The sequence below is a fragment of the Pristiophorus japonicus genome, chromosome 18, assembly GCF_044704955.1.
Source record: "Pristiophorus japonicus isolate sPriJap1 chromosome 18, sPriJap1.hap1, whole genome shotgun sequence".
Taxonomy (NCBI): domain Eukaryota; kingdom Metazoa; phylum Chordata; class Chondrichthyes; family Pristiophoridae; genus Pristiophorus; species Pristiophorus japonicus.
The window spans coordinates 111,129,915-111,153,012 of NC_091994.1; the positions used below are offsets into that span (position 1 = coordinate 111,129,915).

Here is a 23,098-nt window from a genome sequence, read left to right on the forward strand (position 1 = left end):
ATATCCCTGTTCGCTGAAAACAAGGGGATAACACTAATGCCTCAGCCCACATACAAAGGTGGGCACTCGCGCTATCAGCGTATAACTATACCATCTGCCACAGGCCAGGCACCGAGAATTGTGTGGATGCTCTTAGTCAGCTACCATTGCCCACCACGGGGGTGGAAATGGTGCAGCCTGAAAACTTGTTGATGGTGGCGCAGCCCGCAGACTTGTTAATGGTCATGGAAGCGTTTGAAAATGATAAATCACCTGTCACGGCCTGCCAGATTAGGACTTGGACCAGCCAAGATCCTCTGCTGTCCCTAGTAAAAAAAACTGTGTACTGCATGGGAGCTGGGCCAGCATCCCTGTTGAAATGCAAGAGCCAATCAAGCCGTTCCAGCGGCGAAAGGACAGTTGTCCATTCAGGCAGACTGTCTGTTGTGGGGTAACCGCGTAGTGCTACCAAAAAAGGGCAGGGAGACGTTCATCTCGGATCTCCACAGCACACACCCAGGTATAGTAATGATGAAAGCGATAGCCAGATCCCACGTGTGGTGGCCCGGTATCGACTCTGACTTAGAGTCCTGTGTACAGCAATGCAGCGTGTGTGCTCAGTTGAGCAACGCGCCCAGAGAGGCACCACTAAGTTTGTGGTCCTGGCCCTCCAGATCATGGTCGAGGATCCATGTCGACTATGCGGGCCCGTTTCTCGGTAAAATGTTCCTGGTGGTGGTGGATGCTTTTTCAAAATGGATTGAATGTGAAATAATGTCTGAAAGCCTGAGGGCCATGTTTGCCACCCACGGCCTGCCTGACACACTGGTCAGTGACAACGGGCCATGTTTCACCAGTGCCGAATTTAAAGAATTCATGACCCACAATGGGATCAAACATGTCACCTCGGTCCCGTTTAAACCAGCCTCCAATGGGCAGGCAGAGCGGGCAGTACAAACCATCAAACAGAGCCTTAAACGAGTCACAGAAGGCTCATTCCAAACCCGCCTGTCGCGAGTACTGCTCAACTACCGCACAAGACCCCACTCGCTCACAGGGGTGCCCCTGGCTGAGCTACTCATGAAAAGGACACTTAAAACCAGACTCGCGCTGGTTCACCCCAACCTGCATGATCAGGTAGAGAGCAGGCGGCAGCAACAAAATGTAAACGATGGTCGCGCCACTGTGTCACTGGAAATTGATCTGAATGACCCTGTGTATGTGCTAAACTATGGACATGGTCCCAAGTGGATTGCGGGCATGGTGATAGCTAAAGAAGGGAATAGGGTGTTTGTAGTCAAACTAGACAATGGACAAATTTGCAGAAATTTGCAAAACCTGGACAAACGAGGCTGCGGTTCACAGACTGCCCTGAACAACCCACAGCAGACACCACCTTTTTCAAGCCCACAACACACACCGAAAGGATCAACGACACCACTCCGGACCAGGAAATTGAACCCATCACGCCCAACATCCCAGCAAGGCCAGGCTCACCCAGCAACCCTGCAGGGCCAACAACACGCCAGCCCAGCAAGGACACAGCCAACACACCAGAGCAGACATTTGTACTGAGGCGGTCCACCAGGGAAAGAAAGGCTCCCGACCGCCTCACCTTGTAAATAGTTTTCACTTTGACTTTGGGGGTGGGAAGTGATGTTGTATATCTGTAAAGCATGCACTCCCATGTTCCGCCATCAGGGAGCGCATCCCCTGAAGTCCCAAGTGATCCCAGCATTCCTTGGGAGCACTGTATATAAGCCGGCCCCTAAGGCCTGTTCCTCACTCTGGAGTGTCTTAATAAAGACTGAGGTCACTGTTACTTTAACCTCCCTGTGTGCAGCCTCATCTGTGTTCGGAACACAATACAAACAACGTCTGCTTCACACAGGTGTGGACTGTGGGGAGGGGAAATGGAGATGGAACGGGGAAGGAATTTGAATGGATAGCGTCAGTCCACCTGTCCTGCCTCTTTCAAGAAGGACCTGCCTCCCTTTCCCGGCAGAATTTTAAAATCCTTTTCAAGGGTCAGAGAGCTGGTGATTTGGGGTTTCACCACCAGACACCCAGACAACGGCACCATCGCACACAGGACCTGGCCGATTCTTGTGTTCTACATGGATTAGTGCAAAAGCAGATGATGGCTTTATCCCTCAGCCAGAAGCCCACGACGCCAGTATTAATTCATCTGCCACCTTAAAGAGTTGCGGCAGCCACACACAGACCCACACACTGCCGGTGTGACATGGGGGCAGATTTACTGTACACTGTAACTTTCATCGCTTCCCTTCTAACATCATTCTCTTATTAGTTGATTTAAACTATTTAAGAGTCCTCGGAAAGTGGAGATTTTTTTTTATAAGTCTTGAGTTATTCAAACTGGCGGTTTTATGGTTGTGAGCCCCTTGGAGGTGAAATGCCACTGTGGGATTTTATTCACAAATGCACTTCCACCGTCATATGCAACTCCTGTGCTCACTTTGCCACATAGTGAAGGAGGTAACACATGGTTTAGTTAAAATGGTGGACAGAAGAACTTCGGTGTGAATGCATCAACATGCACATTTTCAATATGCCACAGCGCGATTTCAACTCTTTCTACTTTAACCCTTGAGATACTGCAGTATTATTTCGAATAAAACAGTTAGAAGCAAGAATTGTCCGGGAATGGGTCGATGCTGTGTGGCTCGGTAGGTCTGTAAATTCCACACTGGTAACATACAGGAAAACATTTGTTCTTGCATTGTGTGCAATAATATGGCCTTAATCCGAGAGCCCAACAGTTAAACATGTTCAGGTCTCCCTCCCCTGAGCTTTGTACCTGCGTACAGCTGATTGCACTCAGCCCTCTACACTCACACACACAATCCCTGATGGCCTCGCTCACACTCAATTTCACTCACTTACTCCAAAGTCCCACCCACCCAGCAAAGCCATTGGAGCAAAAGCTGACACTGGCATCCACTGAGGTGTAGATGCACGAGTGAAGGCCCGCCGCTGGAGGAGTGAAGGCCCGTCGCTGGAGGAGTGATGGTCCGGTCGCTGGAGGAGTGATGGCCCGCCGCTGGAGGAGCGATGGTCCGCCGCTGGAGGAGTGATGGCCCTCCGCTGGAGGAGTGATGGCCCGCCACTGGAGGAGCGATGGCCCGCCACTGGAGGAGTGATGGTCTGCCGCTGGAGGAGTGAAGGCCCGCCGCTGGAGGAGTGATGGCCCGCCGTTGGAGGAGTGAAGGCCCACCACTGGAGGAGCGATAGTCCGCCGCTGGAGGAGTGAAGGCCCGTCGCTGGAGGAGTGATGGTCCGGTCGCTGGAGGAGTGATGGCCCGCCGCTGGAGGAGCGATGGTCCGCCGCTGGAGGAGTGATGGCCCTCCGCTGGAGGAGTGATGGCCCGCCACTGGAGGAGCGATGGCCCGCCACTGGAGGAGTGATGGTCTGCCGCTGGAGGAGTGAAGGCCCGCCGCTGGAGGAGTGATGGCCCGCCGTTGGAGGAGTGAAGGCCCACCACTGGAGGAGCGATAGTCCGCCGCTGGAGGAGTGATGGCCCGGTCGCTGGAGGAGTGATGGCCCGCCACTGGAGGAGTGAAGGCCCGCCACTGGAGGAGTGAAGGCCCACCACTGGAGGAGCGATAGTCCGCCGCTGGAGGAGTGATGGCCCGGTCGCTGGAGGAGTGATGGCCCGCCGCTGGAGGAGTGATGGCCCGCCGCTGGAGGAGTGATGGCCCGGTCGCTGGAGGAGTGATGGCCCGGTCGCTGGAGGAGTGATGGCCCGCCGCTGGAGGAGTGATGGCCCGCCGCTGGAGGAGTGATGGCCCGCCGCTGGAGGAGTGATGGCCCGGTCGCTGGAGGAGTGATGGCCCGGTCGCTGGAGGAGTGATGGCCCGCCACTGGAGGAGTGATGGCCCGGTCGCTGGAGGAGTGATGGCCCGCCACTGGAGGAGTGATGGTCCGCCGTTGGAGGAGTGATGGCCCGCCGCTGGAGGAGTGAAGGCCCGCCGCTGGAGGAGTGAAGGCCCGCCGCTGGAGGAGTGAAGACCCGCCGCTGGAGGAGTGAAGACCCGCCGCTGGAGGAGTGATGGCCCGGTCGCTGGAGGAGTGATGGCCCGCCGCTGGAGGAGTGATGGCCCGCCGCTGGAGGAGTGAAGGCCCGCCGCTGGAGGAGTGAAGATCCGCCGCTGGAGGAGTGATGGCCCGCCGCTGGAGGAGTGATGGCCCGCCGCTGGAGGAGTGAAGGCCCGCCGCTGGAGGAGTGATGGCCCTCCGCTGGAGGAGTGATGGCCCGCCGCTGGAGGAATGATGGCCCGCCGCTGAAGGAGTGAAGGCCCGCCGCTGGAGGAGTGAAGGCCCGCCGCTGGAGGAGTGATGGCCCGCCGCTGGAGGAGTGAAGGCCCGCCACTGGAGGAGTGAAGACCCGCCGCTGGAGGAGTGATGGCCCGCCGCTGGAGGAGTGAAGGCCCGCCACTGGAGGAGTGAAGACCCGCCGCTGGAGGAGTGATGGCCCGCCGCTGGAGGAGTGATGGTCCGCCGTTGGAGGAGTGATGGTCCGCCGTTGGAGGAGTGAAGGCCCGCCACTGGAGGAGTGAAGGCCCGCCGTTGGAGGAGTGAAGGCCCGCCACTGGAGGAGTGATGGCCCGCCGCTGGAGGAGTGATGGCCCGTCGCTGGAGGAGTGATGGTCCGCCGTTGGAGGAGTGAAGGCCCGCCACTGGAGGAGTGAAGGCCCGCCGCTGGAGGAGTGATGGCCCGCCACTGGAGGAGTGATGGCCCGGTCGCTGGAGGAGTGAAGACCCGCCGCTGGAGGAGTGATGGCCCGCCACTGGAGGAGTGATGGCCCGGTCGCTGGAGGAGTGAAGACCCGCCGCTGGAGGAGTGATGGCCCGCCGCTGGAGGAGTGATGGCCCGGTCGCTTGGTCGGAGGCTCACCTGCTTGCCGGGCGTCGTCGTGGATCGAGGACCCGGTCGTCGTCGCTGATGAGTGGTGTGGTGGGAAGCCTGAGGTCGGCCCGATCTTGCGGGATTCGCAGGGTTAGGTTTAGAGTAGGGGTTTAAGTGTTTAAGGCCCTCCCTATCGGGGTCTATTAGGGCTAGGGGAAGTTTAGACAGTGGGAGGGGAGAGGCTGAGGGAGGAAAGTTGGCTGATGGCGGCAGATGGCGGTTGTTCAGCAGGGGAGCTCCCTAGAGAGCTGCCACGCCGACGGCCATCTTACGCCCTGATAAAGTGCAACATCCCCACCGAAACCTGTGAGTCCCTGGCCAAAGACCACCCTAAGTGGAGGATGAGCATCCGGGAGGGCGCTGAGCATCTCGAGTCTCGTTGCCCGAGAGCATGCAGAAATCAATCGCAGGCAGCAGAAGGAGCGTGCGGCAAACCAGTCCCACCCTCCCTTACCCTCAACCACTGTCTGTCTCATATATGACAGGGACTGTGGTTCTCGTATTGGACTGTTCAGTCACCTAAGAACTCATGTTAAGAGTGGAAGCAAGTCTTCCTCGATTCCGAGGAACTGCCGATGATGATGAGATGCATGAGCTGGGACTAGCCCATAGGGCCTTGCAGCTGCCAGTCGCAGAATTCTGACAAATGAATAAAGACATTGCATGCATTGATCAACCAAATGGCAACCAGGCTTCACTCCAGCACAATCAGAACAGGCACATAATGAGGATGGAACAAACATCTCAAAAAAAATCATGAGAAACGACCAAACTCAGTCATTAACACCAGGCACTTATTAACAGTCGTCAACTGTATTTATCACACCAATATTTGAAATCTCAGCTACTATATTGACACAACGTTGTCTCACACCCATTAGAATTTATTTTATTGGGCTAAATTCACTGTTGAGCAGCAATACACCCCGAGATAGTGATCATTAATAAACACTGCACAGTAAACACCCATTAGGTTCCCTAATTAACAATGTTGGAAACGGCACTGCTTGGATGATGCCAGCCAGCTCCATTGCAGTCAAGACAATACTGGTTATAGATTATTGCCAGCTAAAGCGCGAGAGTTGGCGGAAATCCCACCCCACCTGCAGCACAAGTAGAAAGTTAGATTTGTGCTGGGTGAAGGCTCTGACAGTAAGTAACATGTTGGGACGCAAGGTTGAAAATGTCAAAACTTTGAAAGTGTATCGATGAAATGATGTGACACCTCTACTTCCATGTGACCTCTTCCCGCGAGTGAGATGATTTGAAGAGATAATACAAACAGCGGGACTTACATTCAACTATGAAAGATTGGATAGGCTGGGGCTGGGGTTGTTTTCTTTGGAACAGAGGAGGCTGAGGGGAGACCTTATTGAGGTGTATAAAATTATGAGGGGTCTGGTCAGAGTGGATAGGAAGGACCTATTTCCCTTAGCAGAGAGGTCAACAACCAGTGGGCATAGATTTAAAGTATTTGGTAGGAGGATTAGAGGAGATATGAGGGGAAATTTCTTCACCCAGAGGGTGGTGGGGATCTGGAACTCACTGCCTGAAAGGGTGGTAGAGGCAGAAACCCTCACCACATTTAAAAAGTACTTGGATAGGCATTTGAAGTGCTGTAACCTATAGGGCTACGGACCGAGAGCTGAAAAGTGGGATTAGGCTGGGTAGCTCTTGGTCGGTCGGCACGGACACGATGGGCCGTATGGCTCCTCCCGTGCCATAAATTTCTCTGGTTCTATGATCTCATCAGAACAGTCCACGCTAAAACTGAAGGGACATAGTTAGTATTTTAAACTTTCGATGATTATGATATGAAGGCGACTTATTGGAAATTTCTAAAAGTTTGCCACGAGCAACGGAAGCTGGAGGTCACCCTCCCCAGTTTTGCTTGCAAGCCAGAAAATTGTCACCTGTAAACTTTCGAACATGACGGCATACTTGTTAAGTTCTTGCGCCGCCTCACTGCGGGGTACAGACTGTGGCAGATTTAAGGGCTCGACTTGCAAACAGGGTGCCACATAATGCCAGGAAAACAAATTGGGAATGGTGAGCAAATTCCGATTGCTGCTCTCAAGCCCGAGTCAGCTGGTGCTGTGGCATATACTTTGCAACTAAACTGCTTCGTCTGAAGGTTGTGCTCTGCTTGCTCGCTTGTTAGTCCCATTCACAAGATTGGATCTGACACCCAATCTTGTCGTGGGAACCCTGCTCTCACACCTGGATGAGGGATCGTTCAATCGACTTTGAATCACCACTCACAATCTGCCGCATGCTGTGCTCGAGTGTATTTGTCATTTGATACGCTACAAGATGAGTTAAACGGGGTACAAACAAACTCTGATTGGCAGTTTAAATGGGCTGTAACATTACAAAGTTAACCCGTTTCCTCAAAGTTTAATTTGACCTCACTCGTGCATTCTGGTTCAATCCATCCCATTGCCCCTCCCTCCACCCCTAACCTGCGCAAATCCTTCCTCTTCTTGTTCATAAGAACATAAGAACATAAGAAATAGGAGCAGGAGTAGGCCATACGGCCCCTCGAGCCTGCTCCGCCATTTAATAAGATCATGGCTGATCTGATCATTGACTCAGCTTCACTTCCCCGCCCGCTCCCTATAACCCCTTATTCCCTTATCAGTTAAGAAACTGTCTATCTCTGTCTTAAATTTATTCAATGACCCAGCTTCCACAGCTCTCTGAGGCAGTGAATTCCACAGATTTACAACCCTCTGAGAGAAGAAATTCCTCCTCATCTCAGTTTTAAATGGGTGGCCCGTTATTCTAAGATTATGCCCCCTAGTTCTAGTTTCCCCCATCAGTGGAAACATCCTCTCTGCATCCACCTTGTCAAGCCCCCTCATAATCTTATACGTTTCAATAAGATCACTTCTCATTCTTCTGAATTCCAATGAGTAGAGACCAACCTCCTCAACCTTTCCTCATAAGTCAACCCCCTCATCCCCGGAATCAACCTCGTGAACCTTCTCTGAACTGCCTCCAAAGCAAGTATATCCTTGTTACTCCAAACCTACTAAAACTAACGATCCACCCTCTCTGAATTAGTGCTGCTCCTGTTAGCTATAAGATCCTGAGGCCAGTTAGTGGATGGGCCTGTAAAATGAGTAAGAAGCTGGAATTTGTCGTGACTGGACGAGTCGGGAGCTCGAGTTGATCGGGTTTGAAGCAGAGCCGACACCAGGAGATGTTGTTTGCTCGTTTAGTTGCAGCAAGTTTGTACAGGGTATGTTTAAATTGACAAGTGAGGGAATTACTTTTCACGACTAAGAAATATTCCTCCTTCATATGGAGATGTCTTTAAGTGTTACTTGATAGATTTAAAAAAATGAAGGCAACTTTAGAGTGGATAGGAAGGACCTATTTCCCTTAGCAGACAGGTCAATAACCAGGGGGCACAGATTTCAAGTAATTAGTAGGAGGATTAGAGGGGAAGTTGAAGAGAAACTTTTCACCCACAGGGTGGTGGGGGTCTGGAACTCACGGCCTGAAAGGGTGGTAGAGGCAGAAACCCTCAGCACATTTAAAAAGTGCTTGGATGTGCACCTGAAGTGCCGTAACCTACAGGGCTACGGACCAAGAGCTGGAAAGTGGGATTAGGCTGGGTAGCTCTTTGTCGGCCGGCGCGGACACGATGGGCCGAATAGCCTCCTTCTATGCCATAAGCGTCTATGATTCTATGGCTCCGAAATTGGTGGCCTTTCCGCCGACTGCCGCCGAGTTTTGCCGCCAGTCTCCCCTCTGTGCCAGTTTCCACTTGGGTTGGAGCGGGCGGGAGGGGAGTACCGCCGGGAACCGCCCGCTGACGGCCAAGTAGCGTGAGTTTCCTCCCGCCCACCGAGCTGCCAGATTACTGCGGGCGGGAGTCGGCTACAGCAGAGGGAAGGTTCCCTGTGTGGAGGCAGGTCTAACCCCGACAGTAAGTGCGAAGACCTGCAAAAAAAAGGTCAGTGAGCTTTTTAAAAGGTATTTTTTTATGGCGATTTGCCTGTATGGGCTCCCCCGAAGGTCTTACGGTGTTTCGTTTTTATTGGTGATGATTTTCATTTTCAGCTCTTCCACCCTCCCTGGGCCCGACTCCATCCTCGGCGGCACTTAGGCGGTAAGAGCCTTTGCCGCCGAGGTTGAGAGCTCCCGCCCGCTGCTGCTGCCGCATAAGCCGTTATTTGGCCACCGGGCGGTACTGCCGCCTCTTTTAGAGGAAAGTACTGCCCGGTCTCTTGGCGGCCATCGGCGGTCCTTTGGGCAGGCCTTGGCCTTCACCAATTTCGGGCCCTAAGATTCTATGATTTATTCAGTGTGCTTAATTAACATTTTTGTTCGTAACTTCCCAAATATGTCACAAAGCCAGAAAAATACACAGAACAGGCTGTACATCTATGCCTCAATTTCATGTGAAACAATTATTTTGAACACCTACAGAGTTTTGTTATATCAGAAATAAAATTCATATTTTCTCAACTACAACTAGCAAAGCCGTTTATTCATTAATGCTCTCGCGAACCATATCAGATTTTAATAACATTAACTAAATTCCAACAATCAAATGAATATATTCATAATTGTGGAAAGATTTCAACAAATATAGTGGTTATTTAATAAAATATTTCTCGTATCACAAGAAGTGCCAAGTGCTTGATGCTCTGGTACCTTACAAAGAGGTACATTATACATAAGAACATAAGAAATAGGAGCAGGAGTTGGCCATCTGGCCCGTCGAGCCTGCTCCGCCATTCAATACGATCATGGCTGATCTGATCATGGACTCAGCTCCACTTCCCTGCCCGCTCCCCATAACCCTTTACTCCCTTATCGCTCAAAAATCTGTCTATCTCCGCCTTAAATATATTCAATTACCCAGCCTCCACAGCTCTCTGGGGCAGAGAATTCCATACATTTCTCCTCATCTCAGTTTTAAATGGGCGGCCCCTTATTCGAAGACTATGTCCCCTAGTTTTAGTGTCTGCTCACACTCTCCATTATTAGCGATAGGATTACGGTGCAGCTCCAACCCCTCACTCCAGTTATAAAGGTTGTAGCCACGATGTTGCCAACATCGGCAGACATCAGTCATAATTTGCCAACTCGCATCTAAGCATTTGCATGAACTTCCACAAGTGGCGAAATGGCCCTCTCGGGTTTTTCAAAGTCATGTTGTGTGGGGGCTGTTAGCAGGACCCACAGCGAGAGGGCCCCCCCACAGCGAGAGGTTCCCCCCCCCACAGCGAGAGGGGCCCCCCACAGCGAGGGCCCCCCCCACAGCGAGAGGTTTCCCCCCCACAGCGAGAGGTTTCCCCTCACAGCGAGAGGTTTCCCCCCCACAGCGAGAGGTTTCCCCCCCACAGCGAGAGGGCCCCCTCCCCACAGCGAGAGGTTCCCCCCCCCACAGCGAGGGCCCCCCCCACAGCGAGAGGTTTCCCCCCCACAGCGAGAGGTTCCCCCCCCCACAGCGAGGGCCCCCCCCCACAGCGAGAGGTTCCCCCCCCCACAGCGAGAGGGGCCCCCCACAGCGAGGGCCCCCCCCCCACAGCGAGAGGTTTCCCCCCCACAGCGAGAGGTTTCCCCCCCACAGCGAGAGGGCCCCCCCCCACAGCGAGAGGTTTCCCCCCCCCACAGCGAGAGGTTTCCCCCCCACAGCGAGAGGGCCCCCCCACAGCGAGAGGTTCCCCCCCCACAGCGAGAGGGCCCCCCCACAGCGAGGGCCCCCCCCACAGCGAGAGGTTTCCCCCCCACAGCGAGAGGTTTCCCCCCCACAGCGAGAGGTTTCCCCCCCACAGTGAGAGGGTTCCCCCGACAGCGACAGGGCCCCCCCACAGCGAGAGGTTTCCCCCCCCCCCACAGCGAGAGGGGCCCCCCACAGCGAGAGGGCCCCCCCCCACAGCGAGAGGGCCCCCCCCACAGCTAGAGGGCCCCCCCCCACAGCTAGAGGGCTCCCCCCACAGCGAAAGGGCCCCCCCCCCACAACGAGAGGGCCACCCCCCCACAGCGACAGGGCCCCCCCCCCCCACAGCGACAGGGCCCCCCCCCACAACGAGAGGGCCCCCCCCCCACAGCGACAGGGCCCCCCCCCACAGCGAGAGGGCTCCCCCCCACAGTGAGAGGGCCCCCCCCCCCACAGCGACAGGGCCCCCCCCCCACAGCGAGAGGGCTCCCCCCCACAGTGAGAGGGCCCCCCCCCCCCCCACAGCGAGAGGGCTCCCCCCCACAGCGAGCGGGTTCCCCCACAGCGAGAGGCCCCCCCCCACAGTGAGAGGGCCCCCCCCCCACAGTGAGAGGGCCCCCCCCACACAACACGAGTTACCATTTGCTCTCCAGTGTATGAAAAATCTTTGCATTTGTCCAATCGCATCTCAGTTGTTGAAAAGGGCAGTATGCACTTTGCTAATCGTCGCTTCTGCTGGGATATTTCAGGAAAAGGCCTCTGGGATTAGACTGCAGTTGGGGGGAAGACAAGATGGAAGACATAAAGGGAAGCATAAAGAGGAAAGGAACTTACTGAATCTCCTTCCTATGTTTTAACACAGTTCCAATCAGATTCATCTACGACCTTGACAGTTCGGAAGCTGCCATCTTTTTTATAAGAACATAAAAATTAGGAGCAGGAGTTGGCCATTCGGCCCCTCGAGCCTGCTCCGCCATTCAATAAGATCATGGCTGATCTTTGACCTCAACTCCACTTTCCCGCCTGATCCCCTTATCCCTCGATACCCCTATAGCCCAAAAATCTATCTATCTCGGCCTTGAATATATTCAGAGACTCAGCATCCACAGCCCTCTGAGGCAGAGAATTCCAAAGATTCACAACCCGCTGAGTGAAGAAATTCCTCCTCATCTCAGTCCTAAATGGCCGACCTCTTATCCTGAGACTGTGCCCCCTGGTTCTCGACTCTCCAGCCAGGGGAAGCATCCTCCCTGCATCTACCACAGTAATCCCCCTCAGAACCTTATATGTTTCAAAGGCCGGTCCAGCCACAAATTATTTTTTCACTGATACTGTCCTTCCTATCTTTCACTAACCCTCTCCCCTGTTCTGAATCTAAGTTCAGGGAGCACTTGGTTTTTACTTCCCCTGTTCAAAACTGCACAACAATATCATGATCATCCTTTACCAAGGCCTCTACTGTCTGTGGCCAACACTTGCCCACCTATTTCACTAAGTTCCTTGCACCATTTTAGCCATGAATGAAGCCGAGACTAGTGGAAGAAAAGTCCATCCCTGTTTTCTTCATGGATTTATTCACACCGAGGGGCCTAAATTGCTGCGTTAGCTCCTCAGGGAGGTGGTAATGGGGCACTAATGATTTAGCATTAAGTGACCTGCCCGGAATTGCCCTTTGGGTCATCACAGGCGAAAACGGGTTTGCTGCGCCCCGTGCATTTTACCCCGGGCGGAGGCGCACGGCGATGATGTCATCGGTGTGCACGCTGACCCCTTATCACCCCGCGCCAACCCCTTTGCGACCCACAAGGGAAATTGCCCCGCGAGGCGCGGGATTGGCGAGGGGTGAAGCCAACATCCTGAAGCTGTCGTGGCTGGGGCGCCGCGCCCGCCCTTAAAGGGTGGGCCTTACCCCGCGGCCGCCATCTTTGTTTTGTTGGCCGACTTTGCAGTCTGCCCGACAATGGTGGGCGCTGGTTCGGCTGGGCCGCCAACATGCAACCCGACAACCCCCCGCTTGGGTGCAGGGTCGCTGGCCAGGCCGAAACCCTCCCTGGTGGGCCAGCGGGCGTTAGGAAAGCGGCAGCAGAGTCTGTGTCGCACTGACATCATCAGCGCCGTGCTGACGTGTTCAACATGTCGCTGAGACTCATGCCCCACTAATGCCCCGGCAGCGCCCCGCGGAAACGAATCATGCCTCCGGTACCACATTCTTTAAAACCAAAGACCCCAATTCTGCGCCATTTAGCGGCCCATCTCATCAGGCGCTAAATATTCATTTAATTTAAATTGTGCGCCCCAAACGGGACACGGGGCAATTTCGCCATCCTGGTTTTTCACTTCCATTTACACCGGGAGGAAAATATATCTGAAGATGTTCAAGAAACCACCTGCTGTGATCCATTTAACCCTCTTCTCCAGACTCTGCATATTCTTCACCTGAATATTGCAGGTGCAATAAACTTCAGTAGTACCTGTAATGTACGCACACTGTGAGGATGCTCACAGGTTTGATGAGTTGGCCAGTCAGTCACATGATGTTCACAAGACTCAATAAAACCCCAACCAGTCACGTGATGTTCACAAGACTCAATAAAACCCCAGCCAGTTGGGTTCGGGGGATCCACGATGAGGCAGGTGGTTGTGAGCCTGGTGGATGAACTGGTAATGTGTAGTGTGATTGTTAAACCTTTTGCTAATAAACCAACTAGTTCTCAATAGCAATGAATTTGCAAGCAAAGAACCCATGAAGCAAACACATTACAGTACCCTTCTAAATAGGTATATTTTTGATGATTCACGAATACGTGTTTTGTATGTCAATATTTGTTTGATCTCGCTGCCGTGACATGTTTTACTACGTTAAAGATGCTCTATAAATACAAGTTGTTGACATGTGGATTCTCATGTGAGTGGTGTTTAGTTGTAACTGAACTAGTTATAAGTGCAAAGGGAGTTAAGTTGAATATGCCTTCCCTACTGCAAATGGAGCCATGCCTGTTAATGGAGGGACTCCATTTGTTGCAGTGTGATTCTTCTGACAGCTTTAAGACTTGTTAATAATTTAATTACTAACACTTTACATTTGGACAAGTGCTGGAGCGACACACATACACAGTGTCATTCTTTGATCAATATTCTGGACAAACAACTTTAACTCAGAAAATTCAATGGATCAATCCTGCTGATCAGATACAATAATACAGTGAGCGTCTATCGGTATTTATTTCCAGATTAACCACTGCACTCTCATTAATTCCTCCAAAATGACTAAATTAAGAATTAATGTAATGTAACGATGAAACAGACAAGAGACAACAAACTGGAAAAGCAAATGAGACCTGAAACTTACCAATCCACACAGATCAATTAGTGGCACCAGCTTCTCTCGGGCCTTCCACGCCTGTCAAAACAATGGTGGAAGGGAAAAGGTTACAAAGAAAGTTCATTTTTAGTGAATAAACGTTCATCTTTCCAACAGCTGATTTGTGGGACGAGGCGCCTGGGATCCTCCAGAATTAATGTCTCTTTCTGCATCGTTGTCGCTGCAAATCCCCCGCCCCCACTCCCCCTCCCCCCGCCCAGATGCACCCTCTTCCTGCACCCTCACCTCCCCTACGCCACTCCCTCCCCACCCCCACCATGTAATGGGCCTGCTGAACACAGAAAGCCACCCACAGTACACATTCAGGATTCAAACAGCACTGAGAGAGGAAATCCTCAGGAACAAAATGGTTAAAGGAGAAAGAGAGAGCGAAAGAGTGAGAGTGAGTGAAAAAGGGAAAGAAAAGACTTGCATTTCTATAGCGACTTTCACGACCACCGGACGTCTCAAAGTGCTTTACGACCAATGAAGCACGATTGGAGTGTAGTCACTGTTATAATGTGGGAAATGTGGCAGCCAATTTGTGCACAGCAAGCTCCCACAAACAGCAATGTGATAATGACCAGATAATGAGAGCGAAAGAGAGATTGAGAGAGAGAGAGCGAGAACACGGACTAAATCTCCTTTCTGGAAATCAGCTCAAAAACTGATGGACTGAGGCCAATTGAAAGTTACCGACTATTGCAGAAAAGTGCGATGTTCCATCTCACAGGAGACTGTAACAGACCCGAGGGCAGTAATGGTGCACACACACACACTCAAATAATCATCATCGTAGGCAGTCCCTCGGAATCGAGGAAGACTTGCTTCCACTCGGCGACGAGACACGAGGTGCTCAGTGCCCTCCTGGATGCTCTTCCTCCACTTAGGGCAGTCTTTGGCCAGGGACTCCCAGGTGTTGGTGGGGATGTTGCACATTATCAAGGAGGCTTTAGGGAGTCCTTGCAACGTTTCCTCTGCCTACCTGGGGCTCGCTTGCCGTGTCGGAGTTCCGAGTAGAGCACTTGCTTTGGGAGTCTCGTGTTGGGCATGTGGACAATGTGATTCGCCCAACAGAGCTTGTCGAGTGTGGTCAGTGCTTCGATGCTGGCAACACTGCCCCCCGGTCATCAAAATCCGTGGAACGGCCTTGAACAACATGGACCATTTTCCAGACCTCGAGAGCCTATTATCAGCAAGGGCAGACATCGACAATGAGGTCCAACACTGCCTCCAGTGCGCCAGCGCAGCCTTCAGTCGCCTGAGGAAGAGAGTGCTTGAAGACCAGGACTTCAAGTCGGGCACCAAGCTTATGGTTCACAGAGCTATAGTAATAGACTGGTGAATGATACTTAAAAGGGTTGACGGTGGATAGGCAATGGCAAACATTTAGAGATCACATGGATGAACTTCAACAATTGCACATCCCTGTCTGGAGTAAAAATAAAACGGGGAAGGTGGCTCAACCGTGGCTAACAAGGGAAATTAAGGATAGTGTTAAATCCAAGGAAGAGACATATAAATTGGCCAGAAAAAGCAGCAAACCTGAGGACTGGGAGAATTTTGTAATACAGCAGAGGAGGACAAAGAGTTTAATTAGGAGGGTGAAAATAGAGTATGAGAGGAAGCTTGCTGGGAACATAAAAACTGACTGCAAAAGCTTCTATAGATATGTGAAGAAAAAACAGACGTTGGTCCCTTGCAGTCAGATTCAGGTGGAATCATCCTCAAAAAATTCTAGATTTGTCAAGCATGATTTCCCTTTCACAAATCCATGCTGACTTGGACCTATCATGTCACCTCTTTCCAAATGCGCTGCTATGACATCCTTAATAATTGATTCCATCATCTTACCCACTACCGATGTCAGGCTGACCGCTCTATAATTCCCTGTTTTCTCTCTCCCTCCTTTTTTAAAAAGTGGGGTTACATTGGCTACCCTCCACTCGATAGGAACTGATCCAGAGTCAATGGAATGTTGGAAAATGACTGTCAATGCATCCGCTATTTCCAAGGCCACCTCCTTAAGTACTCTGGGATGCTGTCCATCAGGCCCTGGGGATTTATCGGCCTTCAATCCCATTAATTTCCCCAACATAATTTCCCGACTAATAACGATTTCCCTCAGTTCCTCCTCCTTACTAGACCCTCTGACCCCTCTTATATCCGGAAGGTTGTTAATGTCCTCCTTAGTGAATACCGAACCAAAGTACTTGTTTAATTGGTCCGCCATTTCTTTGTTCCCCGTTATGACTTCCCCTGATTCTGACTGCAGGGGACCTACGTTTGTTTTTACTAACCTTTTTCTCTTTACATATCTATAGAAACTTTTGCAATCCATCTTAATGTTCCCTGCAAGCTTCTTCTCGTACTCCATTTTCCCTGCCCTAATCAAACCCTTTGTCCTCCTCTGCTGAGTTCTAAATTTCTCCCAGTCTCCGGGTTCACTGCTATTTCTGGCCAATTTGTATGCCACTTCCTTGGCTTTAATACTATTGAGGGAGTGCAGCGAAGGTTCACCAGACTGATTCCTGGGATGGCGGGAGTGACATATGAGGAGAGACTGGATCAACTGGGCCTTTATACACTGGAGTTTAGAAGGATGAGAGGGGATCTCATAGAAACATATAAGATTCTGACGGGACTGGACAGGTTAGATGCGGGAAGAAGGTTCTCGATGTTGGGGAAGTCCAGAACCAGGGGACACAGTCTTAGATAAGGGGTCGGCCATTTAGGACTGTGATGAGGAGAAACTTCTTCACTCAGAGAGTTGTTAACCTGTGGAATTCCCTACCGCAGAGAGTTGTTGATGCCAGTTTATTGGATATATTCAAGAGGGAGTTAGATATGACCCTTATGGCTAAAGGGATCAAGGGGTATGGAGAGAAAGCAAGAAAGGGGTACTGAGGGAATGATCAGCCATGATCTTGTTAAATGGTGGTGCAGGCTCGAAGGGCCGAATGGCCTACTCCTGCACCTATTCTCTATGTTTCTATGTGATACCCGCCCTCCTGTATGGCTCAGAGACATATATAGTAGACAGCTCAAAGCGCTGGAGAAGTATCACCAGCGCTGCCTCCGCAAGATCCTGCAAATCCACTGGGAGGACAGACGTACCAACGTCAGTGTTCTCGATCAGGCCAATATCCCCAGCATTGAAGCACTGACCACACTCGACACACACACACACACACACACACATATATATACATATACACACACTCTCACGGACACAGACACACTCACACATACACAGACACTCACTCACTCATACATACACAGACACTCACTCATTCACAAACACCTATATATACACAGACACAGACTCACATACAGAGACATTCACACAGACACACACTCACTCATATACACACACCCTATATATACACAGACACACACACACATTCACTCACTCTCACACACACACACACACACACACACACAAAGACACACACATATACATACACACCTCACAGAAAATGTGTCAAAATATGTCAAGAGTTTTTTTTAAATCGCTGCAATATCAGTCTTGTGACAACAGATTAAAAAAGCAAACTGAAGCGTCAACTGGAAACAGCCAGTCTGGGTCTCCCTAGAATAGATCCTGCATTATCAAAACTCAATGATTCCTCCCACCCCCATCCCCATCCCCACCCACCCACTATCCCCAACAATAAAATAAACTCAATACATTAGCTATTTTGTTATATTTTATCTGCAGGTTTGAACTCTAAGGCAGGTTGGTAAATCCTTCCCCCTTCAAATTCAGCAGCGGAATTTGTGACCGAGCCATTGCATTCTTTTATCACAAGCAGCATTTAACTTTTATTTTCCACTCTCTCTCTCTCTCCACTTGTGACAGAAGGGGGGGAAAAAAACAATTGAGTCATTATCATCTTGAAAAGCCCCATGCGCTGGCTAAATATAAAGATCACAATTGGTGCAAGGAGCTGGGGTGAGCTACAGTCTGACAGTCACACAAGCTTGTCAATAAATTTCTTGTTCCCTTCTTTCTGGTTGAAATTCATTACCTAATATGGACCCGGCGGCTTTCTAAGTTATTTCTAGTGCGTGTGATAATACTCTCAGGGATGTCGGGACTGGCTGCAGTTGGGATTCTGCAAATTCTGCTTTCACGGGGCATTTACCAGCGAAATGGTGTCAAAAAAAGAAGTTTGAAAAGTGTAGTGGATTGGCAACAGATTATATAAACATACCCTGACATCATTTTATTTCCCTCTCTCTCTCGCTCTCTCATTCTGCTGAGGCCAGCAAGTTAAAAAACCTCATGCCTGTGTCGTTAGCAGCAGCAATACTCGGAGAGGTGACTCAGTTTATTTCACTATTAAATCTGACTCATTTAACACATATCAGTGTATCTGGCCGTTGCACCACATTCTGCATCGATGCTCCACTCCACGTGTGGTTGGTGAACGAACTTGGGACCCGAGATGATCCTACATGCAGAATCAGTGATGGCCCACGTACCCCTTTTCAGATTATTAAGGGGGACAGATAGGGTAGAGAGAGAGAAACTATTCCCGCTGGTTGGGGAGTCTCGGACTAGGGCCATAGTCTAAAAATTACAGCCAGACCTTTTAGGAGTGAAACTAGCAAACACACCTACACATCTACAAAGGGTGATAGAAGTCTGGGACTCTTGTCCGCAAACGGAAATTGATGCGAGATCAATTGTTCATTTTAAAACGAAAATTTTTGTTAACCAAAGATATTAAGGGATATGGGCCAAAGGCAGGTGTATGGAGTTAAGTCGCAGATCAGCCGTGATCTCATCGAATGGCGGAGCAGGTGCGAATGGCTTACTCCTGTTCCCATGTTGCTTATGGATGCCTCAATTTATATATTTTTAAAAAATTGCTCCTGGGATGTGGGTGTCGCTGGCAAGGCCGGCATTTATTGCCCATCCCTAATTGCCCAGGAGAAGGTGGTGGTGAGCCGCCTTCTGGAATACAATTGAGTGTCTCGCTGGGCCATTTCAGAAGGCAGTTAAGAGTCAACCACATTGCTGTGGGTCTGGAGTCAAATATAGGTCCAGACCGGGTAAGGACGGCAGATTTCCTTCCCTAAAGGACATTAGTGAATCAGATGGGTTTTTATGATAATCTGGTAGTTTCATGGTCACCATTACTGATATGAGCTTTTTATTCCCGATTTATTATTAATTGAATTTAAATTCCCCAGCTGCTGAATTACTGGTCCGGCAACATAATCACTCTGCTACCGTTCCCGAATATGATATATCTAACTAATATCAAACTATTTATGGGGCAGTGAACATTCAGAAGCAGCTCTATCCTACAGCCTGACAGGGTGGATGGGACAGACCCCAGCCATCAGGACACCATCCAGGACAAAGCAGGCCGCTTGATCAGCACCCCTTCCACCACCTTCAACATTCATTCCCTCCACCACCGGCGCACCATGGCTGTAGTGTGCACCATCTACAAGATGCACTGCAGCAACTCGCCAAGGCTTCTTCGGCAGCACCTCCCAAACCCGCCACCTCTACCACCTAGAAGGACAAGGGCAGCAGGCGCATGGGAACACCATCACCTGCAAGTTCCCCTCCGAGTCAAACATACCATCCTGACATGGAAATATATCGGCCGTTCCTTCATCGTCACTGGGTCAAAATCCTGGAACTCCCCCCCTAACAGCACTGTGGGAGCACCTTCACCACACGGGCTGCAGCGGTTCAAGAAGGCGGCTCACCACCACCTTCTCAAGGGGCAATTAGGGATGGGCAATAAATGCCGGCCCTGCCAGCGACACCCACTTCTCAGGAACGAATAAAAACCATTCGGAAACCTCTGTAGGTCAGGGCTGCCACCCTTTGCAACTTTGGAAATCTGCTCGAGGCCTTCCTGGGAAATTCGCTGCCCAATTACATGGCTGAGCACATTGTTTGGTTTGGTGAACGGGAGTTAAAAAATAACATCTGATGGGAAGTTGTTGAGCATTTTGTCTATCAGACACACTGCATCTCAATATTACAGAAATACAGAAAGCACCTTTGTACAAAAGGTTGGTACTGCACGGCGACACCAGGTCCAGTGATCTCTAGGGCTTGTTTCATTTGTCTAAGGGAGTCGAAGGGGAATTTCCCAGATGTTTTGGCCTGGTTTTTTACCCGGGGTCTCGCCCCTCCCAGGAGATCTCGCGGTTTCGGGTGGGGAGGGGAGTGTATATATTGCGATGCACAAGGTTGTGTGCGACAGGCTGGTGGGACCAGAGGGTCTTTGCTTGTCGACCATTGCTCCTCTGTTCCTATTACCGCACGGTGTCCTTTTCTGGACATAAAATTCGGGAAAAGCTTTTTGCTGATGCTATTGTGCTATTCTATAATGTGAGAATATTCCACACTCAGTACGATATAAACCTTGCCTCCTCTTCCGATATCTATCTGTTGGGAATTTTCCAATGCTGTTATATAGTACAGTAATCAATAGAACCACAGACCATATCACTCAGTATTCTTGAACGGATACATTCTCTTTTGTGCACGATTCGTACTAAAAACCTCAAAGGGAATCCAGTTAAATAATTTTTATTGATACTCAATAGAATATGTTAGCGATACCTTCTAAACTCCACATACTGGTCATAATGAAGAGATCACTTTCTAGAAAGTGGGGATAACTTTCTGTGAGACCTGATCTATTCCAGGTCATCAGGCAATGAATAAAATAAAAGAGTGTGCTCCTCTAATTATTCAATGGGTAAATGCACTGCTCGGTGTGGTCGTGAACTGTACAGATCAGCAAGAGCCTCTGGTTAGTCCTTGGCCTGTGCTGTGTTAGCAGATCTGAGCAGAGGCTGGAGCAGGGGAGCTGCAAGCTGGGCTGAGGGAGTTCCCATTCTTGATGGCATCCAGTAACCCCTGTTATAGTGTGCGAGAGTGTGTGCGAGTGTATGTATGTGCAAGTGTGTAAGCATGTGTAAGTGAGTGTGTGTGTATGTGCGAGTGTGTGTATGTGCGAGTGTGTAAGTATGTGAGTGTGTGTGTGAGTGTGTGTGCATGTATGGATATGTGTGTGCACATGCATGTGTGTATGCATCTGTGTGTGAGTGTGTGTATGGGTATGTGTGTGTGCATGCGTATGTGTGTGAATGTGTGTATGCATGTGTGTATGCTTTGTGTCTGCATATGTGTGATTGTGTAAGCATTTGCTGCGTGTGTGTGTGTATATGCATGTGTGTGTGCTGCATGTGTGGTTGAGTATGAGTGTGTGTACGCGGGTAAGAACACGGTTGAATAGACTGCCAACACTCATTGTCTAAGCTCACACATGCAGAACTGCCACTTGGGAGGTGTCCAAGGTTCCTGTGGGACCTCCTGCAGCATGAGTTAGCACCTTCACAGGTGGAGAGAACTGCAGGAAAAGAAATGCCATCATAAAACTGCTATTGTGGTATCAATCCACGTCTCGTGTTTCTTGGGAAAGTGCCATTTGAGCGGGAGTGACGAGGTTGCTGGGGTTGCCACATGTTTATGGAATCTGTTTTCAGTTAAAGACTCCGCAGAATCAGATAACTGACTAATTCCCTGTGAAATACAGTAATTGTTTAAAAAAAGAATAGACGTGTTGCAAAATGCTCGCAGGCAACTGCGGAGACTCAGTAACGGTAAAGACTCAGTTGTGCAGCCCAGCTGCCATCTATTTGTTAATTAATTAAACGTGTTCAAAAATACACTGAACTTGGTTAACAGCTGAGAAACGTAAACTCGGTAATTTGAGCAGATGTAAGTTTGGAGAGTTGCAAACCCAGTTCGTAGCAACCAACAACAAGAATCAAAGCTCCGTCGGCAGTTCTCAAACCCTTATGGGGCTGATGATCAAATCCCTTCAAAATATTTCACAGAAATAAGCTCCAGTGGTCTTAACACGCCGTGTTCTTTCTCTGACGTCATCTCTGGGAGTGTGTTATTGTGAAGGGCGTATTTATATGGTCCTTCATTGGATAAGGAGCTGCGCTCTATGGGTGATTTACACACTGCCACAGAATGTTGCAATTAAGAGTTTGTCTATCGTTGTAAAGGGGTTTGTGCTATTGTGCCAATGTGCCTAACTCAGAAATGTGTTTTTTTTTTGTTGAACATGTTGCAAGAACAAAAAAAAAGTAATTAAAACGATAGTGACGAGATTCTGCAGGAGGGACCAATGCAATCTGTTAATGAACGCAATTATAAGTGGCACATCGCTTATCACAAACTACAGGTAGATCCTGAGAGTGCCGAAGATGCCAAGTCTCTTACAGGAGACATTACATCCTGACACCTTTATGCCGGAGGTGCCTTGTGGCGTCTCCTGTCCCTAGAGGTGCTCCACGCTGACAAATCTGAGTGGAGGCAACTCCGTGCCATCACCTTCTCCACATCATGCTCCCTTCTGGTCAATTCCCCAGGAGACTGCGTGCTGGATCATTCTGCAGGAGGCGAGGTGTGTGGGCTCTATTTCCCTGCCGTGCTCCGTGGCCTGTGGCCTGTGAGATGGCCCTAGCTTTCTGCGCCCGTGCGCGTGTGGGGGAGGGAAGGGAGGGGAGGGGAGGGTGCAAGGCCATTGGCAGAGCACCACTGCCCATCCAGCGAAGAGCAGCTAGCTCAGCACAGAGTATGACCACCAGTTGGATGCTGGTCGATGCCTTCACTGGCTAAGTGGTGAGGGATTTACGCGGCAATTTGCTGCGGTCTTCCATCTCTGCATTTTCGCTGCGATTTGATCATTTCTCGACTTTGCACTTGTGGAGGGGAGCCTCACCTGGCGACACGGCGCGTTGGAACTTGGGGGCGGCACTGTGCTCAACTGTCTGACTGTCAGTCTGCCTGACTGGCCGGCCTCCCACATTCTACCCTATGTAAACTTGCAGTGATCCCAAACTCGACTGCCCCGTGTCCTAACTCGCACCGAGTCCCGCTCACCCATCACCTCCTGTGCTCGCTGACCTACACTGGCTTTCAAAATTCTCATCCTTATTTTCAAATCCCTCCATGGCCTCGTCCCTCCCTATCGCTATAATCTCGTCCAGCCCCACAAACCCCCGAGATCTCTGTGCTCCTCTAATTCTGCCCTCTTGAGCATCCCTGATTATAATCGCTCTACCATTGGTAGTCGTGCTGAGGGAGTG

General features: G+C 50.6%; 1 protein-coding gene across 4 annotated transcripts in view; it reads right to left on the reverse strand.

Moving 5' to 3' along the window:
* Window positions 1-23,098, reverse strand: part of casz1 (castor zinc finger 1) — a 520,923-nt gene that overhangs the window by 303,400 nt on the left and 194,425 nt on the right. For all 4 annotated transcript variants that reach the window (XM_070860582.1, XM_070860578.1, XM_070860581.1 and 1 more), the window contains one exon: window positions 13,940-13,990. The gene's annotated coding sequence lies outside the window, so the exon portion shown is untranslated. The remainder of the gene's footprint in view (window positions 1-13,939; window positions 13,991-23,098) is intronic.